Source organism: Rhyacophila brunnea, unplaced genomic scaffold (genome assembly GCF_057557595.1).
Source record: "Rhyacophila brunnea isolate RB1 unplaced genomic scaffold, BYU_Rbru_1.0 scaffold_7, whole genome shotgun sequence".
In the NCBI taxonomy this organism is placed as follows: domain Eukaryota; kingdom Metazoa; phylum Arthropoda; class Insecta; order Trichoptera; family Rhyacophilidae; genus Rhyacophila; species Rhyacophila brunnea.
The window spans coordinates 14,880,859-14,901,236 of record NW_028233339.1 but is presented as its reverse complement, the minus strand read 5'-3'; the positions used below and the strand labels follow the sequence as shown (position 1 = coordinate 14,901,236).

General features: G+C 32.0%; 1 protein-coding gene and 1 long non-coding RNA gene across 4 annotated transcripts in view; one reads left to right on the top strand and one right to left on the bottom strand.

The window, feature by feature from the left end:
• The window catches only part of tio (zinc finger domain-containing protein tiptop), a 717,631-nt gene that overhangs the window by 94,086 nt on the left and 603,167 nt on the right, over positions 1 to 20,378 (bottom strand). The gene's annotated exons all lie outside the window — the stretch shown is intronic.
• On the top strand, positions 8,043 to 10,903 carry LOC147064532 (uncharacterized). The gene is made up of 3 exons (XR_015071957.1): positions 8,043 to 9,189; positions 10,496 to 10,673; positions 10,724 to 10,903. It is a non-coding gene; the product is annotated as an uncharacterized LOC147064532 (long non-coding RNA).

Here is a 20,378-nt window from a genome sequence, read left to right as displayed (position 1 = left end):
AAAATCTGGCACTAATGCCCAAGTCCAACTTCAGTTACAACTATATAAGAAAACCCGCCACTTTACGCTTGGGCATGATGACGTCTTCTAGAATTACAATTCAAAATCGCCTTGGTGAGATCATAAAGTCGCCGGAAGAGAACGGATGGGGTTCCCGCGGGAATGCTTTGGACCGGAAGGCGGGCGAGCTTTTACACTTGTCACGTATCGTGAAGCAAGGTGAATCACCGTCGGAAGGCTATATTGATTCGTGCGAAAGCTTTTGATTTGGATAATGCAAATAGGCGTGCAAATAACTTAAATCTTTAGTTAAAGGAAGACACAATATATTATTATCAATATTATAAATAGACAAACCTTTTGAATATTATGTATATAAAATTCATGAACAATCAATGAAGAAATTTAACTACGCTAATAAAGCTTTTTGTATGACACAATACTTATTTATAATTTTAGTATTTTTAAATTGGTATCCATAGAAGAAATAATATATTATGTACTATTATTTTGTTGGCAGTATTTAATGTATTATTTTTAAATTGAAAAAATTCTGCAGTTGGACGTAATAATATATGTACTTATATATTATATTTGGACTTTAATTACGTAATATTTAAATAAAGTCGTTAATATTTGTCTTCATCTAAATAATGATAGTTAATTAATTGACTAATATTTAGTTTGTGAATTTTTATCTAACAAATTGATAATTTTTAAATAATTTAACTTTTATTATTTTTAAAGTGGTCCTAAAAATAAATCAACTGCGAAACTTACTAAAAATGATTATGCAATGCAAAATTTAAAGTTTCAGTTTTATAGGAAAATAACCTTTGTCTACTATGTATGTACACAGAGAAACTGCAATATTAGAAATAAGGTTTTTTGGTACTGTTCGGTAATACGGAACACAGCGGAAAACACATTTTGAAAATACCCGATACACTGGATTATTTGTTAGTTTGGGTTAGTTTAGATTAGGTTAGAGTGGGTTTGGTTAGGTTAACCTAACAAATAATCCAGTTTATCGGCTATTTTCAAAATGTGTTTTCCGCTGTATTCCGTATAACCGAACGGTACCGGTTTTTTTTAAACTGAAGTAGGCAAAGCCTCCAAAAAAGGGGAGGGAGCTGACAAGGCTCTAGCCGGAATGCCCTGTGTGGCGGCTCACCAGCCAAGTGAGATAAATCAAACATTTTCTCTAATACTAAAATAAGTCCCAATACGTCGAGTAGTCACGTGTTATCTGGCCACCCTAAAAAGAGGTCACGACTCATGATCAATGCTTTATATGGGGCTAAGTGCCTACAACTCAATAATTGAAGTGGGTATATTTAAAAATACAAAAAAACACTAAAAACACGCAAAATACCCTTCATTTTACCTAGCAAAACTACTATTTGGGAAGCGCTGGTCTAGAGCATCATACATTCCTTAACCTTAAAGATAATTAGGGGGGTGCCTCCAAATATCGTGGCCTGGGGGCCCTGTTTAGGATGTGGGGCCCTTGGGAGTAGGTATATAATTTTAGAAATATTTATTGAAAGGTCGTTATTCTGATACATTGATTCTAGAATATCTTATACGTCCATGTGTACGTACCCACTTACTTGAATCAATTGTATCACCTATACGTTTAAACTAACATAAGATATAAATATATTTATATAGCTCAGTCGGCGAGATCGGTTTGCATGTTCGACAATTTAGCCTCGTAGGACTTGTTCTTTACGATCGGTCATAACGCGCTTGAGCGACCTTTGCTTCTCTATGGAAAAGGGTTCATCCATAGTTTTTACTTTACAATAATGCTCTTTTAATACAAATTTAAAATTCAAATTCCATCAAGTATCTTCGGTTGATAGTATTAATATTAAATTGATTTTATTAAAAAAAACTTTTGAACTAATTGTTCGATTATCTACCAATATCTATATGATATTAATGAGATAAACACTCATTTCTTTCAATACATGAATAATTAAATAATAATAGGTTGATAATACTGTTTATAACAGAAGATTACGTTTTTTATAGTGTGGAAAAATTATCTAAAAAAACAATATTTTATACAATTTCATTTTCACCAGTTCATAAAAACCGGGAAAATATTCTCTTGGTTACACAACTTTCATAAAAAGCTGACTATCTGAGAAGTTGGTAATAGGAAACTTTACATACCTATTGTAATTTGGTCGCCAGACCTTCTAGAGAAAATGTCACTGATAAACAGATGGAGAAAATTGATTTAAAAAAAAAACACTGAGTGATACTGAATAACTGATTGAGCAGCTGTTAGTAACGTATATAAAATATATTATTAAATTATAACATTTTCCCGTTTCTCTTGCAAACCCTGTAGTAGTGGTGAAGGATGGAGGTAGGCTGTTAAGATCCGTTATAAATAGTGCATATTAATCTTTGTCAGTCAAACGTATTTGTTTGTATTAAATTAAGACTACAATGTGTAGATAGTGTTCGTTAACTTTAAAAATTAATTAAGCCTTGCCTACCCAAACTATAGTAGATAATAGTAAAAAAATACTCGTTTATCTAAAATTATGCCAACCATACTTACAGAATTTAAAAAAAAATATAGATAAGACAATATTTTTTATCGAGTATGGTTTGGATAGGCAGAGAATTCAACGAAAACAAAAAGTATGGCTAAAAAATGTACATTATTTTTGTCGAATCGACCATAGCATACTTAAAGTATTATGGTTCGGTTTATGCAGGGCTTAATTGAATTTTAAAAACTACCCACCACCGTCTGTAAATTGTATTATTAGTTTAATCAAAACAAATAAGTATGACTGACAAAGTTTGGTGTGCACTAGTTATATGGAATCTTAATAGCCTACCTCCGCCCCTCGCCACTGCCCTGTGGATATTATTCTGTTTGTAATATATATATATATATAGAACATAAATACTAAATAAAATAATACCTACCTAACGTCTATGTTTAAATCTTAATATACTTATTTTTATGCAAATATTTGCACTTGAACCTGTGACTAACTTGTTGATATTACTACGAGTATCACTGTGACTGTATAAGCATATACCTACTAATGGAGTGTAAATTTATTTAATAAAATGAGATTTTTAAAAAAAATGTTTCATTATTGGTAACTTCATTTAAAATAATAATTGCAATCTTTAGTCAGAACATGCACAGTGCATAGCAGTACCTAACGATGCCGGCTCTGGAAACAAAGCTACCAGAGTTATCGTTATATTTGCCAGGGAGCCGTAATATCGTTATTTTTAAGTGTCCATCCGGCAGCTGCGAGTATAAATACAAGTGAATTAACATTACGGTTTTAATGTTCCAGAAGCACACAGAGATATCTCCTCGGCTAGCGCTAACTACGTTACTGGATAAACGTTGCGTTATCTACGATGGCGTAGAGGAAAAGCTCTTCTACGCCGTAGCGATGCTGCGCTAGGACGGGGGGTACTACGGCGTGTATTCAAAGTAATTTGGCTGTCTTTTTTTAGTTACGTTCTTTAAAGCTTCGGAGGCCAAAAATTATTTTTAAAAAATTTGTCTTTTTTTACCTACATAACACTGCGATACATTACAATCAACAATAATTTGTACTGTATTTTTAGATGTGTTTTCTTTAACTATTAACAGCATAATGTTATTTATATTAAAATATGCTTAGTTAATCCTTTGGTTATAATACCATTAACAAGACTGTTCTTATTCATAATAATGATAGTTCAATCACATAATAATTAGTTATCGACTGATATACCGAATTACCTAATATTTCAAAGGACAAATAAAATTGTGCTTCCAAATGTATTAAATTTAAATTGAATTACATAGTGGTACAATGTTTGCCTCCAAATCCGTAGATCATGTACGCAAACTTTGCATCTAATAAATTATATGTTTTCCAATAAATGTCTTTGAATCCAGAGCATTGATGTTTATTGCAGATATAATATATGCATTAGACGATAAATTTCCTTAAATATAAGATATCCCCCAGGAGACTGCCAATATAACTATAGGTATACAGGATTATTAGTCAATGAAATAAAATCTAATTAATATAAACTTACTCGATGTGTTAACGAAAGTACCTATACTATTTGTCATTTTTTTATATATCTACATTATAGTTAGGTATTTAGATATGTTGGATACCTAATCTTTTAAAACTGATTTTCTTAGCATTTATGTGATAAATGGGTGCCTAATAAAAACACAGTGACATTATTAACATTGTGATATTTAAAGAATAAAATAAAATAATGATCGCTTCTATTCTCACTTCTATCAAATCAGTACAAAGCACAAAGTGAAAAAAGGTAAAAGCGTAAGAAAAAAATGGGTTCTCAAATCAGGGGACGCGATACCTTTTTGGCCGAATCAGCATCACTTAGATGTGTTTACCCACTACCACCACCATCCCGAAAATAGAGAAAGGAAAACTCCCTGCGTACATACATACAGTGTTGCCATAATAAACATATTGGAAAACAAACTTTATTTATATATTTTGTGTCATGATATATATTTTTTGTTTAATAATTATATATAACTAAATCGTCTACCCACTAGTCGCCAAATGATTTCAATAGTATTTATAAATAACAGATACGTACACGTAATTTGTACGAAAATACTTGTACAATTAATACACAATTATATAGACTGAAAGTATCAGAAACATTTTATAAAATGCAAGAGATAATTTGTATCAAATCGCATTTTATTATTTCTTCCCTTTACCGACGCGCTAATTTGTACAAAAAAAATCGTTTGAGAAATTCACATATTTGGGGATAGCATTGAGGTCACTACTTTGGCAGTATGTGAGATGAATGAGCGATGGGGGAGTAAAGAACTTAAGTCTGATGATGATGTAGGATATTGCGTGTTTATTTGCGAGTTTGAAAAAAGTACAGTGATACAATGGCAAAAGATAACAACGAGATAGAGTGAGAAGATCAAGAGAGAATATCAAATGAGCTATTTGTTCGGTTGTTCTAGCCTTTTTATTTAACCCAACACGGTTAAAATAAATGATTACACAAGTATACCAGGTTTTTTTGGTGAGAAAAACATTTTTATACAATACCTAATCTTATTTTTCGTGACAGCCACTCATATACCTATACTGAGATTAAAATGAACTTCATCCATTCTAACATGGCTCATTTTCATTATCCTTATTCAATTATAACTTTTCACAACTTCCGCACATTCTAGTGGTGTTTACATGTTAATTATGAATTACAGACTATTGTTTTATACTGTCAATAAAATAATGACAGCTAATAACGTTTAAAAATAAGGCGGCACCTTTTAATATGATAATGACGTTTCGCTATCCCACATTATTGAGAAATGATAAAAGTATAGGTATTATTTGTTTAGAATAACATACGTTAACTAAAGATATTGTACCAATTAGTAAATATAAGGTAATTTTCTAGTCATATTATATTGATTCAAAAAAGTTATATGTAATATCTGGCAACATTCTATTACAGACAATCCTTAACAATCACCACCTACCCTCTTCCTATTATACTTTCACCCCTTTTGCCTCCCTAGACGCGTCTGCCTCACTCCAAACTGTGTAAATTAATTGACGGGGTGTCACATTTGATTACGTACATCATTAGGATTAGATGTAATACGTAGTCTATGTTCTGTAAGCTTACTTATTGGTATACGTAGGAATCGGATATTATTATTGGTTTTATAGAGAGGTGGAAATTTGCTATAAATGAGATAAATAAAATAGGTTAGTGAGTATCACTATAAAATAGTATATTCTGATATTGACAACGGTACAAGATTTATTATTATGCAGACTCTAAATTATATATTTTTTTGTGAAGTAATAATTTTACTATCTTATGAAAACAATAAGATATTATTATTTTCCTTTTTGCAACACGAAACTTTTTTTATTTCCAAAAAGCGTCGGTCCGTGGATAAGGTCGATGAAGGCTAAGAAAAATAATAAAATGATCTGAAACCTTTCCTTTCGCTTCTTTACATGGAGTTTTAAAATATTTTGTATTGACCATATAAAGCATGGAAACTAAATTACACTTAGGTATAGGTACGTTATTTACTTATTTATATTAACAATAAAACAGTTAATTGAAAAAAAAAACAGGAAAAATCGTTCTTAATTTATATTATACCTTAAAACAAAATGTAGGTGTATAAATTTATTTAATAACAATTAAAAATTTACGGATTTTTTTTTTATTGAGTGTATGTACCTGTATTGATAATAAATATGTACACAAACATTAAAAATGTTTTTATATTTCCTAAAATAGTACCTATAATTTATCTGAATGTACCTATATTTAAAAATTCTATATTATAAATAAGTGAGCTTTTATAGACTGTAAAATAAATTTAGGCGAGTAATCTGAAACGAACACAATCATAGTTAACCTACCCTTTAATCCCGCCCTCCCGAAAGAACCCCGACCTGCTTTGACAATTTGTCACTCAGTCAATCTGTCGAGTGGGGTGGCGGTATCTTGCTACAGACTTCATTCACTTGTACTTTATCCGTCAGGAAGTGAGTTAATTTTTTCCGCGTTACGAGCAGCAAATATCGAAGCCTTTTTTATTATCTAAGTATCTAAGTCTAGGTTATATATTACTCTCTTACCAATATGGAAGTATCACTTTGTCATCAGACTTGATTTAATTTGATTTAATTATTGTATTTAGAGTAATTAGTTACATAGGTACTGTATCCATATTCAATAAACTTTAGGTGTATTATGAAGACTATTTTTAATATGTTGTAAAAGCTTCTAATCATTGACATTCATTTTGAAAAGCTTGAAGTATCTAATTATACAATCGAAAACAGTCTGCAACGATTTTTTTATTAATCTGTACAAACTTTAAACACCTTTTTATTGCGAACAACGATGATGTCCAATCATCTGACAGAGCTTATTCTTTTGTTTATTTAAAGGGCAGTAAAATATCCTGTTCGGAATACACCTGTACATTTACGTGCGAACAGGGTAATAAAGCAAAAACAATGTCTGCGGCGGGACAATCCTCCATAAATAAAGTCGAAAATCATCAGCGACCGTTAAATGAATCACGCTCGACGCGTATTATCGAGGAGAGATTTCGACCGAGCTTTTGGTCGAGCTTTCGTTAAATGCAGTAAAATCCGTTTCAACTAGTGATTCCGTTACTCTGATTAAAGTCCAACCAAAATTCAGCCCATGCAAACATTAGAATTTAAACATTATAAAATCATATAAAAATTTTATATAATGTTAAATAACTACTGTTAAGAATTGTACAAAATAATAGATCAATATATCCATAACAAAAGTGGGCAGAATATTAGATGAGAATATTAAAGTGAAAATGCTATCGAAGTATTTGCAAACACTCTCGTGTTTAATATTTTATCGTCAAAAAGCTCATAAAGGGCCGTTGTATACCTTTTTAATTTACGCCCTCAGTACCTACGCATTTGCTTTGTGATACATACTTACAAGATTTTTAATTAATAAACTTTTAATACATCAATAATATTAGTACCTATGTAATGTATAAAGTGACAAGATTATAATATTAAATAAAACGTGTTTAAATAAGTAGAGTAGAAGAAAGAATAGCCCTCTAATATCAGATTCCATAATAAATTATCTTATATAAATACTTAAATACCTTTTTTCTTGTCAAGAAATTTAATTTAGGTATTTAGTGATAATCTTCATGATAATTGTGACAATTTATTTGTTTATCACTTGGTATTAACACCATATAAAAATATGTTACGATGCGTTTACGCGGTGAGCTTTATCAAGTGTAAGTACCAACATTTACATTAATTGAGTAACTACTTTCAGTACTTATATTTGATTAAGCTCATCACGTAAGTGGAACGCTTATCGTAAAATGATTTTTATGAATGGTGAATACCGATTGATAAACACATGCTATATATTTATTTCTTTAAAATAAAAAAAATACTACTTTGTAGCTATATTCATTATTAATCTTTGATGTCATGATTTGATGGTTGTTTTAAGTTATGTGCGGTCAATTGTTTTTTTTTTTTTTTTTTAATACTCATTCACAGGTTTTTCAGTGCAGGCATATCATGCGTTGATGCACAAAAAGAAAGAAACACTTATCCCAACATCACGTGAGCTTATATGCTAGAACCATCTGAACGTTCAATAATAAAAACAGACAACCTGTAAAAATATTATATCAATAATTAGCGGTCATTTGTATCTGCCTTTCAAACCACTAAACTACTTTAATTTTCAGAAAATAGCAAAAAAAATCTATCACGCATGAGGTTGGTGGTGTGGCATGATATGCGTGAGGTGATTTAAGAGTGGTTCTGTCACATATAAATACCAAGTAAAATGACATCGCATACTTTTTCCTTTGATATGAACTTACGAACTCATAATAATATGTGCTCATAATATGACGTGATGGTAATGTATCTCAAGCTTTATTCAACTTTTGAGATTATGTTTCATGAAAAATATGTTGTTTCGCCTGCGGTGCTGATATGTTCTGTCAACACTAATGCTCAGATACTTAATTATTTTTTTAATATAACGGAGAAGAAATATATAATAAGGTACAGTTGATAGTTAAAAATAGAAGGGGCAATTTTAATTGCTGGCACTTTGTCTAGGGCCGTAGATTTTCATAAATTTATTTTCCATTATAACGAAAATTTCATCCCAAAGTCGTGTGTGTACTGGTGTAAAAATGAGTGCTGTTTTGCGTTAGTGTTTCATGAACATTTTCACAACATGAAAAGCATAAATTTATCTCAACTGAATTTTATCACTCTTTCGTTAGAGGATATAAAAAAAACACTGCGTACTCTTCGCGCTGTAAATATTATGACGAATGTACGCCACACACAATGACGGGCGCACTCCATCCAGCGACGTACTTAACACGTGTTCGCGCCATTCATCCCTTTTTACGAGCACCGTCGGCTGAGTTCGGCGCGCGAAATTGCCGGCGAGCGCCACCGGATGGCACTGGAATCATTTATGGAGAGTAGCGTAAGTAGCGCAAGTTGCGTGGACGCCGAAGCTTTACTAGGCGTCGTGCGGCGTCGCTTCGTTCATTCACACGTACTCTTCATAATATAACTTATAAAGGATATTACGAGGGTGGGTCAATAATTCCTTAGAAAAAAGCATTAAAACAGGTTTTATTTTTGTATTTTTTTTTTATTTCTCAACATAATTTCCTTGGAGCTCAATACACTTGGTTAGACGTTTCTCAATTTTTTTTAAACCGTCAGAAAAATAAGTTTTCGGAAGGTCCTCAAAATAAGCATTTGTCCGATCGATGACTTCTTCATTTGAAAAAAAACGTTGTCCACTTAGCCATTTTTTTAAGTTTGGGAAAAGGAAAAAGTCACTGGGGGCTAAATCTGGCGAATACGGTGGGTGGTCGACCAATTCGAAATTCAATTCTTCAATTTTAGCCATTGATCGTAAACATGTGTGAACACGGGCATTGTCCTGATGAAAGAGGATTTTTTTCCTGTTTAAATGAGGCCGTTTTTCTTCAATTTTGTTTTTTAGCTGGTCCAATAAAGATGCATAATAATCCCCTGTTATTGTTTTTCCTTTTTACAAATAGTCAACGAAAATAATTTCACGTGCATCCCAAAATACAGTAGCCATAACCTTACCAGCTGATTTTACGGTTTTCGCCTTCTTTGGTCATGGTTTGCCTTCGCAATCCACTGCTTTGACTGTTCTTTCGTCTCGGGAGTATAGTGGTGTATCCATGTTTCATCTACAGTCACAAAGCGACGAAAAAATTCATCCGGATTGCGTTTCATGAGCGACAACAGGGCTTTAGAGGCCACCACCCTACTGCGTTTATTGTCGACTGTGAGCAAACGCGGCACCCATCTTGCAGAAATATTTTTCATGCCCAATTTGTCATGTAAAATAGAAATGACGCTACCTTTTGAGATCCCTGTAACCTCAATTATCTCACTCAACTTTAATCTTCGGTCACTTAACACCATATCGTGGATTTTATTGATCATTTCTGGTGTAGTCACCTCTACAGGACGTCCTGAGCGTGGTTCATCCTTTGTTGATGTACGACCACGTTTAAATTCATTTAACCAGTTATAAATAGTTGCAAGTGAAGGAGCAGATATGCTATGAACTAAATCCAACTCATTTTTTATTTCCTTTGCTGTTAACCCTTTTATATTAAAATGTTTAATAACAACTCTAAACTCAATTTTCTCCATTTTCCATTTTTCCATTTTCCACAAGCAAATTTTTTTTTTAAATGTACGAGAAACACACAACAACCCGACCAATCTGATTGAAACTTCGTAGCATACTGAATCGGTAGTGCCGCTGCATGAAAACAAACCGCTTGCAGTACTAGTCGCGCCACCTGTCGGCTTTTCTAAGGACTTATTGACCCACCCTCGTATCATAGCCAAATTGATTCAAAATTGCAATATTATTATTAAATTTTGACCATAGTCGCTGCCTATTGTATCCATAAGAACTTAATCAATTTAGTATTGATATATAGGGATGGAAGTCTCTAACAAAAACATAGATGATAGTTTATATAATAATGATAATTATTGTCAATATGAAATAGGCACTTTGTAATTAGGAATTAAAGATGGAACACTATTTTAATATGTTTATGCACTAGTTAATATTAATTGGGGATATTGCGTTTAGAGTATTATTAAAAACTAGGTTGGTTGTTTAAAGGTGGCGTATTTCTGTTAAGAGGCGTGCCTCGATGGCAATTTTTATGGTCATCTACTACATACTGAAGTCATATTTTTATTCATACTACAAAATAGAATTGTTTTCAATTATTTTTAACATAACTATTAACTATATTATCATGTCACTCTTATCGACTTCTAATATTATTAATTGCAATGTACGTATGTTCGCTGAAATTTGGTGAATTTGTTAATCCAGCTGATTTTAAGACGACCATACGGTGGTTCAGCGCCTTTTCAGTTACATTTTATGACACCATTAGCCGGGTCGCACATGGAAACTCGTCTCGACTGAAACACGTTGAATTTGTCTATGTGATTCCGTTAACATAATATGTTACTTAATGTATAGTCGCATATATTGTTCTGCGACATTTATCATAGAAAAAAAAACACTTGTATATCGCATGTAACCTATTTCATTCAACATAGTGCGGATATAGAATAGCAAAATCTTGCATTGGCCCACTGGTGTTTCCTTCGTTTCCGTTAGTCGCGAAAGAGAATTGTAACATTGCTGGTATTAGATATGATTAACGACCCGGCTTAGACTACCCCCTTTTCAGTCACCAAGAAACACGTTTTGGCCCATTATCATTTTCATCCGCTTGGCGATCTTATTATTTTGTATGTATACTTATAAAGTGAATTTGAATGAATTATGTGCACTTATGATAATATATGCCTCAATTATAGCCATAATAATATTATTATGTATCTACTTAGGTACTTAAGTATTTGTGGGTACTAAAATTGTGTTTTTTGCCATTTTTTATTAACAGTTATCTTCTGCGTGCTGTTAAAACTGCTGTACCTAGTCTTTAAGTTAACTGTACCTATATTTAAATTTGTGCCTAAGTAAAAATAGTGTGGTATATATCTATCTGCTTATTGAAATACTAGTAACCACAATATTAAACAAAATGTTTGTCGGGTATCCGTGAACAACACACCTACATTGTAGGTATGTATCACAAAAGATAAAGCACTATTTGATAGATAATTATCAATTTTGAATTAAGTAAAATATTAAAAATTAAACATGAAAGCTTTCACGCTCATACGAAAAATAATTTCCACTGAAATGTGCGCAGTAAATCCCAGCGATGACTCAAAATTACAATAAAACTGCACAAACACGGTTTTAATTCGCCACATTCGTCAAATATGAGTGGAATAAACTAGACCGAAACAGATGGCGCGGGCGGTTGTTCGGTTTGTGATGGAAGTGGGCGGGACACTTCACTCGACGGTAAAAGCTCGCGTTTGTTGGTCGCCGGGTAGTGCAGCCGCTGTCGTTTGCACTCCAAAAATATATTTTGCATTAATTTTCCTATTTAGTGATAATTCATTTCCGCATTTAACGAATTAATGAGGTAAAGTTTCATTTTAATATTTGAATTAAATCTACATTTTTTCACAGCATTGGTAATGTGATTATGAATGCAAAAATACACTAAATATATTTTATAAATTATCACTTCAGTGACTATTAATTAGTAGCGAATACTTAGTGAGTTACTAAATAATATGTAGGTTATGTAGGTAGGTAATGTTACTTAAATTGAACATATTTGGTTTATTATGTTTTTTTTTGTTTAAACCAAATATGACAGAATGTTTGCTAGTAGATTTATATTATTCAATTGCTGAAAAGAAACAAAATATGTATTCACCACATGTGTAGGTATATTCGTTTAATACAGATCAAGAACATCTCTGAATAATATTTTTCATATAGGTACGTAGGAAACAAAAATACGGAGATAGAACAATATGTATGTAGGTATTAATACTACCAATATGTTGGAAAATATTTTTTAATACAACTTTCGAACATTTGTGTTCAATATTGTGCATTAAACTGATGTATTTTAGTCTTGACTAAGCATACTGTTTGAATTACGTATCATTTAGGTATACCTAAATTGTTTTATATTATTAGATTTTCAATTTAAGTACTTACATATATTGTGAAAGTATTTTAATACAGGATAAAATGGAATTAGCCAGTATTATTCGATGGCTCAAATGAGACAGATTCACCAATACCTATAGCTTTTTCTGTGTGAATTATATTTCACTATAGAATACCACCACACACGATGCCGTTCAGATTATGGTACTCTATCAAGCAACTTTAAATTAAATTAATAATTGAAATAGTAGGTCAATACTTATTATATTGTGATTACCGTAAGAAGTATTTTGAAATAGGTAATATTCGGATATTAATTTATTATAAAAGTTCAAAATACAAGCTAAGCTGTTTTAAAACTATGTACCTACTTATATGGGCTATTTAAAGATGGATTGCATATTATTATTTTTTAAAAACAATATTCAGTGTCTAATTCTAGTACATATTATGTTATGTAATATTGTAGCATACCTGTCTACATACACCATAATGTAAAGGTATCATCACACAGTGTCTGCATTATCGGTTCCGTTTCATCTGCATTTTCTACCCCGTTACCGAAACCACAATTCATTATCATAATTCATGAAATATTCCGAATTGTTCATAATTTTCTAGGCAGGTATGTTCGTGCGAAGTTGTTTTGTATGTGACAGTACGGTGGCTTCGGATAGATGGTTCTAGCCGCACGCGTCATGTGTCCCACCGCGATGTTTCAAACAAATATTATAGTAAACGGCACCAAAAATAGCGGGTCAAAGGACAACCAACAGATAGGTGCATAACTGACTATACGAAATGAAAACTAAACAACATGTTAATATTGTTAGTATATATATAGGTACTTAATACATATCCGAGTATATGAATATCAAAGTAGGACGTAAGCCATTAAGAAGACGAACCAAATTCAAATTTAAGTACATACTGTAAATATGGCTGTTCTAGGTCTTGTTATCAGTTATCTACTACAGCTTACCTGCCTTCAATAGGCAACCTTCGCTACTGAGTGGGTAAATTTGGTGAAGGAGCTTACTGTACTGAATATAGTGATAATTTAAGAGTATTAGACCCACAGAATTTGGTTGCAGTTTAAATTGAACACGATTCTCCGCTATGAGGAAAAGAGCGAGATGAAAGATTACTGTACGTATACAAATATACAAGAAAATTGATGAGCATTAATTAATGCTAATTTAAATCAACGCTGTACCGTGCCTTCACACTGGTGTGTCAATCACGCATCCCTTCAAACAATTTTAAACAGAGGTTAAACGATTTTATTATCATCCACCCACGCAAAAAGCTCCGGTGCAAAAACACGCCGATAACCCTCTCTGGCGGGAGGGCGTAAATAACGGGCAATCCCCGCCGAAACGAGAGTTACTACCTGCCCGTTTCAAAAAACACGTGTGATTTTTCCTCGCCGGGTTTTTTTTCGCATTTTTTGCGCTGAGTGAATGAATGAATGAGCGAATGCAGATTTGTGGGCAATCATTTCGCCAGTTTATTTGTATGCAGCGGCGCCCAACAGGACGTCAATTGCCTAGTGCATTTTTTGCGCTGCAAGTTTTTTTTTTGTTAGTCTTTTTTCGGCCGAGAGATGTCGAGAGGTGTATTTTCGGGACTATTAAATTTGCATCACGTGCGTGGATGGGATATCAAATTATTTCGGTGTTGGTTTTTGTTTTTGCATTGAAATGACCAGTGTGGTTGCTAAAATGATCATATTCTCCTAAAGAAAGAGAACCACTATACATACGTTATAAACATATATAATAAATGTAATTACTTGCATATCTATCCAATCAACACGGTTTTTAATGAAAATAGATTAATAAATTGCAAATAATGCTATAATTAATCAGGGTCGATCCAATACTTAATGAAGGCCTTCACTCTTTCTTCGACCCTTTCAGTGTCAAGTTAATAATAAAAACCATAGGAATTTTGGTACCACATTAATGTTATTATATAAATTTAATAACATATTATTGTAGTGTCACTATAAATACTATTGATAATACATATCAATAAATATTAGAGAGGGTGTCTTCAAACTGTTGATAAAATTGTAAGTAAGTATATCAAATTTATATTACTTTCTACTAATAGGTAAGATTGACATGTTGTTTTTCAAGTATGTTTGGACCCAGAAAAAGGGACCCAGAACACGAAAAAAATTAACGTAGGTACTTACTTATAATTTTATTAACTATTTTTTTATTCAATGAATTATTCATACATGAATGCGCCAATGGTGACTACCGCCTGGGTGCCGAGTTGTAAAGTTTTTGGTGAAAATAATGACAGCTGAAGCCAAATAAAATTGAAACAAATATTTTATTGTCACAAAAAATAAACAATATGACATATTTATTATTTGGTAGAAGTCTGTTTAATAGAAACCAGGCGGGAACAGCGGCAATTTTCATAGCCGATTTCAGCAAAATTCATGAATTATTCAAGAATGATAACCTAACCTAAGCTAACGTAACAAATAATCCAGTGTGTCAAGTTTTTTCAAAATTTGTTTGCCGCTGGCTTCCACTAAATAGACAAGAACCTATTATTTTACTTATACCTATAACTTTCTGAATTATAATGTAAATTGCAAAGCTTCGAAAAATCGATAAATACTTATGTAAAGATTTTTTTTATCATAAAGTTTATTTTATATACCTGATCAATTGAATAACATTTTTGTTTCAATAATTTCATTAAAAACGTTTTTTCGAACTTTTACCGCCCCCTGAATCCTACCAACTGAGTGTTTCACACCCCTAATACCCCCCTTGGCGCGCCTTTGTATTCTTGTATTCATATTGTTATATGTAGTATTAACATCCTACATACTTTAGAAATACATTAAAAAACATACTTATTTTAACTTATATAACTTATTAGAAAAAATATTGAGGTACAGTTATTGGTTAATAATTATTTCATTATTAAATGTAAGATTGTAAAAAAATACGATTAAAACGCGTATAAATTAATAATAACTGCATAAGTAAAATACAACTTATTTTCTCGATGAATATAAATAATTAACTGATGTTATTTTTACCTATTGCATTTAACAGAATACCTACGTAAAAGTTCATTATTTAAAAAAAAAGGATCTCCCGTGAAGTAAATATCTTAGACTTGCGTAGTTTTATTCGAACAACTTCGATATTTTCATATACCTACACTTGTACAAGAAGCTTTAAGGTTTCAAAGTAAGTAGGGAGGTACTTATAGTAGCGCGTCAAATCAACTTCAAAGGCATCGGCAGGCAGTATTTATAGCGAAGCCAATAAGAAAAAGCCTTCGATCCAGATCCCCGTTTCTAAAACACATTACCGTGGTCCTTTTTCCAAAACGCAATCACACCCGTCATAATATCAAAGTTGGCAATCGGACGAAATCAAAACCGTGCTGCCAATCAGTACCCACGTCATCCAGGGGCGGTTTTTGATGGGCGGGGGTGGCCGCCGCCTAACTGGGATGCTGGTCACGCGCAGCCCTCAACTGATTGACACAAGACATACAGCGCTGGTGCTCGGCTATTGCGCTCACGTCTTGATCCGCTGATATCATTATGGGCGGACGAAGAACGCCGCCCAAACTAGACCACCCTGTCCGCCCGCCCGCCGATGAGTCTCGGAGGAAGGTGAAGAATGAACGGATCATTGGCAGCGCTAAGACATAGGTACTACCTCTACCTGCGCACGTCTTCAAAAGTATTACAATATTTAGGAATGGAAGAGATTATTAAAATTACAAAACATACCTATCGACCATATAATATAAGAAATTAAGAATTTAAATAATTAATAAGACAAGTGATTTTGTGTTGTCTTATAAATAACAAATTATAAAACATTTCGACATTTCAATTAAAAAAGCATAATGATAATAATATGTATTATTAAACGAAACGATTTTTATTTTATAATATTGATTTTGTTAAAACTTTCACTCACCCTACAGTGATGCTACAAAAAGAAATGTGTCACTTTTTCATTTAATTTTTTCAATAAGTAAGCACAATTATTTTTTGTTATTAACATGAGTGAACATTACAAATTTTAAGTTCAAGATGTTTACAATATTACATGAAAGAAGTCAAAATAAATATACACAAGTAAGCAGTATATTATGATATATGTAAGTAAGTACAAAAAGTACGTATGTACCATCAAATGAACTAAGTACCTAGACTGTATCTTAAGATTTTATAAAACATCGTCCACATAAACTCACCCTCATACAAGGTTACTGTATCATGATAGAGTCAAGTTGAAATGTGTTAGATAGAAGTACCAATTTTTAAAACAATCGTGGATACATATTATTTAATTATCAACTGTAGGTATATAAGTTTAAAAACTCTAAACAACGATACAATTATTTTTAACGAAATTAATTTACTTTTGTTAAAGATGATTGATAAAACCACATAAGTGGGTCTATTCTATACACAAGGCGGCTATCGACGGTAGTTTATCGTATGTATGTATTAAGGTATTATAATTGTTACAATAAGTTAGCCGTCTAAACTGTCAAGACTGTCTATCTCGCTCTAAAAGTTAACACAGGCAAGCGAAGAGCTATTAAAACGTAGCAACAGTTTACAGACAGTTGTTATTGTAACAGTTAACCGCCTCAATACATAAATATGATAGACTACGCTCGATATCCGCCGATAGCAGCCTTGTGTAAAGAATTGATACAAAATTGTACCTACCAATTAAAAGTTAGTAGTATCCACATATAATTAAATGAATACTAACTCAAGTTGTTAGGTATAATCTATTTTTAAATTATTACACGATATTGTGACATAGCTTATACATGGAATAAAGATAAAGGGGTACAAACCTATACCAGTATGACTTGGGTATTAATTAGTAAATATGATTAAGGGTGAGGTCCTAATAAAGTTTGCCTGATACCTATACATGTATATTTTTATTATACTAAGCATGAGCTTTGACAGAAGGTTTGTAAAAGCTTATAAGAATAAATCGGCTTGTCTAATCAGAAGTTTCCTCACACGATTCCCTCAATCGCTGCCAACGTCACTCCCTTTCCGAAGCTCTCCTCTAAATATTAGTGGACAGAGAAAGGTAAACTTTTTTCTGATATTAGTGAGAAAAGCTCATATTTTAAAATGTCAAATAGTTAATATTATTGATGTACCATTCAAAATTATTCAATATTAGTGAAATAATTAATATACCTATGTATGTATGAGAATTTAAGAATTTATTAAAAATCTGTTTATAAATTTTAGGTTCTGTATCTATTTACCTAATTTAGTATCATATCTTAAAATATAGTAGGTACAAAATATACCTAACCTATGTAGTCTTAAATTCTCAATTTATAATTAAAATTAAATCATGTATAAAATAACATAAATTACAGAAGAATAATAAAAATATTACGTTTAATAGGTACCTAATTATATAGCAATACTGTTTATGTGAAATACATACCTACTCATATAATATATTATTGTAATCTCTGGTCAATTTATTATATCGATATTTTTTTTATAAGAAGACTATAAACATTTAAAAAAAAATAGACAATATGTATTATTTTTTATGTACGTTTATGCATTAGTATAGATAGAATAAACTAAAAATCTCAAATAACTATATAGGTGCACATGTATCTCAAAATTATCTATTTTGTACCAAGTACATAAATATATAAATTTACCATAGACTATAAATGGGGTGCTGAATCACATAATTGAGCACGCAGTTAGATTAGGTCAGGTTAGGTTTTCACCACATACCTATATCTGGGTTAAATCATGTATGTATTGCAACTGTTTTTTTTTTATAAAAAGACACTAGTATTTTATTATTAACATTTGAGTGCATATATCTCATGCACATTATGTACAAAATTACGTTATTATTTTCATTATTATATATTATACTCAATTTAAATATTTTTAACTTAACTCATATCATTTCATTTGTGGGTATGGTAACAAATAATCATTAAATAAATACGATGCATACTTCAAGCCGATTTGTTCATGATGGCGCACCCGTATTAGTTCAATAATAGTAGGTATGTATCTTTAACATTTCACATTTCAAAAATATTAAAATTAACACCTTCAATGATTTCAATTTTATCTTAAAATATTTGTACAAACGTGATTGATCTACCTACTTTATTACAACATATGATTACAACATCAGTTATATACAAATGTCCAGTATTAGTATCATTACACAATAATGCATGTGCCAAAGTTACAGCACCTCTGCATTAATAGTGGTCTTACGCTAGCAAGATCAGAAGATGGGGCAGAGGGAAGGCGTTGACGACCAGTGGGGAATCGAACCGACAAACTTCATTACGTCGACCGCAACGTCAACGAATGTACTGGCACACTCACCAGGGACTCGCATTCTCATATCTTTAGAAAAAACAGTAGCTTTATACATCTGAAGGTATCTCTACATACTCTGATAAATTGACGATAGTAATATTAAATTTGTAATACCACAAGTAGTACCAACGAAATACCTGTTTAGATCTATTTATAGATCTGAGACTATTATCATGCACAATAATATTTTAGTATCTACCTACTTAGCCCTTGTCTACATGGCGCGTGTCTCGCGAGTGAATGTGAACACCTCAATGAGGTCACCTGTACCTCGACCGCGCGCGACAGTCGTCACGGCGCGAGTGCTTGTGGACGGCTCAATGAGGTCACATGTTCTTAGAATGCGCGCGAGATAAAACGCGTCATGTGGACAAAGACTCAATATGCAAAAATAATAAGTTTATTCAATAGACTTTATAAGACAACGAATAGTAGTCTCTGATTTCGTCCTAAAGACATTCGTGACTAATAGAGGTAAGTAGGTATATAATTATATAATGATAATATACCTAGATTGATTTGTTACCATAACTATTAAGATTACTTTACATACTCGTGGTGTTTACATACATTGTTGCGAGTGCGTTAAGATAAGTTTTATTTTATTTCCACGGAACCTTTTGAGATATCGAGATGAATTGGTACGAAAACTGAAGTCTATGAGCTGTGCAAGCTGCATCATTAGTTCAGTAATTTATTACCTAGTTACATCGGAATAAACAAACAGACCTAAATTAAATAATAAAATATCTAACTACATTTTAAGTTTTGTTATCACGGACATAGCTCATCAAAGGCAAATCATGGATATAATTTTATAACTTAAGGTATGCTGTTTTTTTTAATGAATATCGAATAGCTCAATCCGAACCGTTCACACAAGACAATAAAAGAGTGCACATTATATTTTATCCACTGACAATATATTTTATTTTGTAAAATGCACATAAAATAAAATAATATACCTAACATCGAGAATTATTACGGATTAAGTCACAACTATGATGTTTCTAATTTACACCAACGAGGGTAGCTAATAACTGTTTACGTGAATCTACCTACAAACTTTTTTTATTAAAATTTATTACGTACAGATTCTTATCTGACCGGTGAAATAAATGTAAAAAAATATTTAGTTCAATCTGATTTCACGACACGTCTTTTATTATACAAAACAAATTGGGGCTAATAAACGAAATTGCGTGTACCTTACTACGCGTGAATTGGTTTATAAAATGCTACA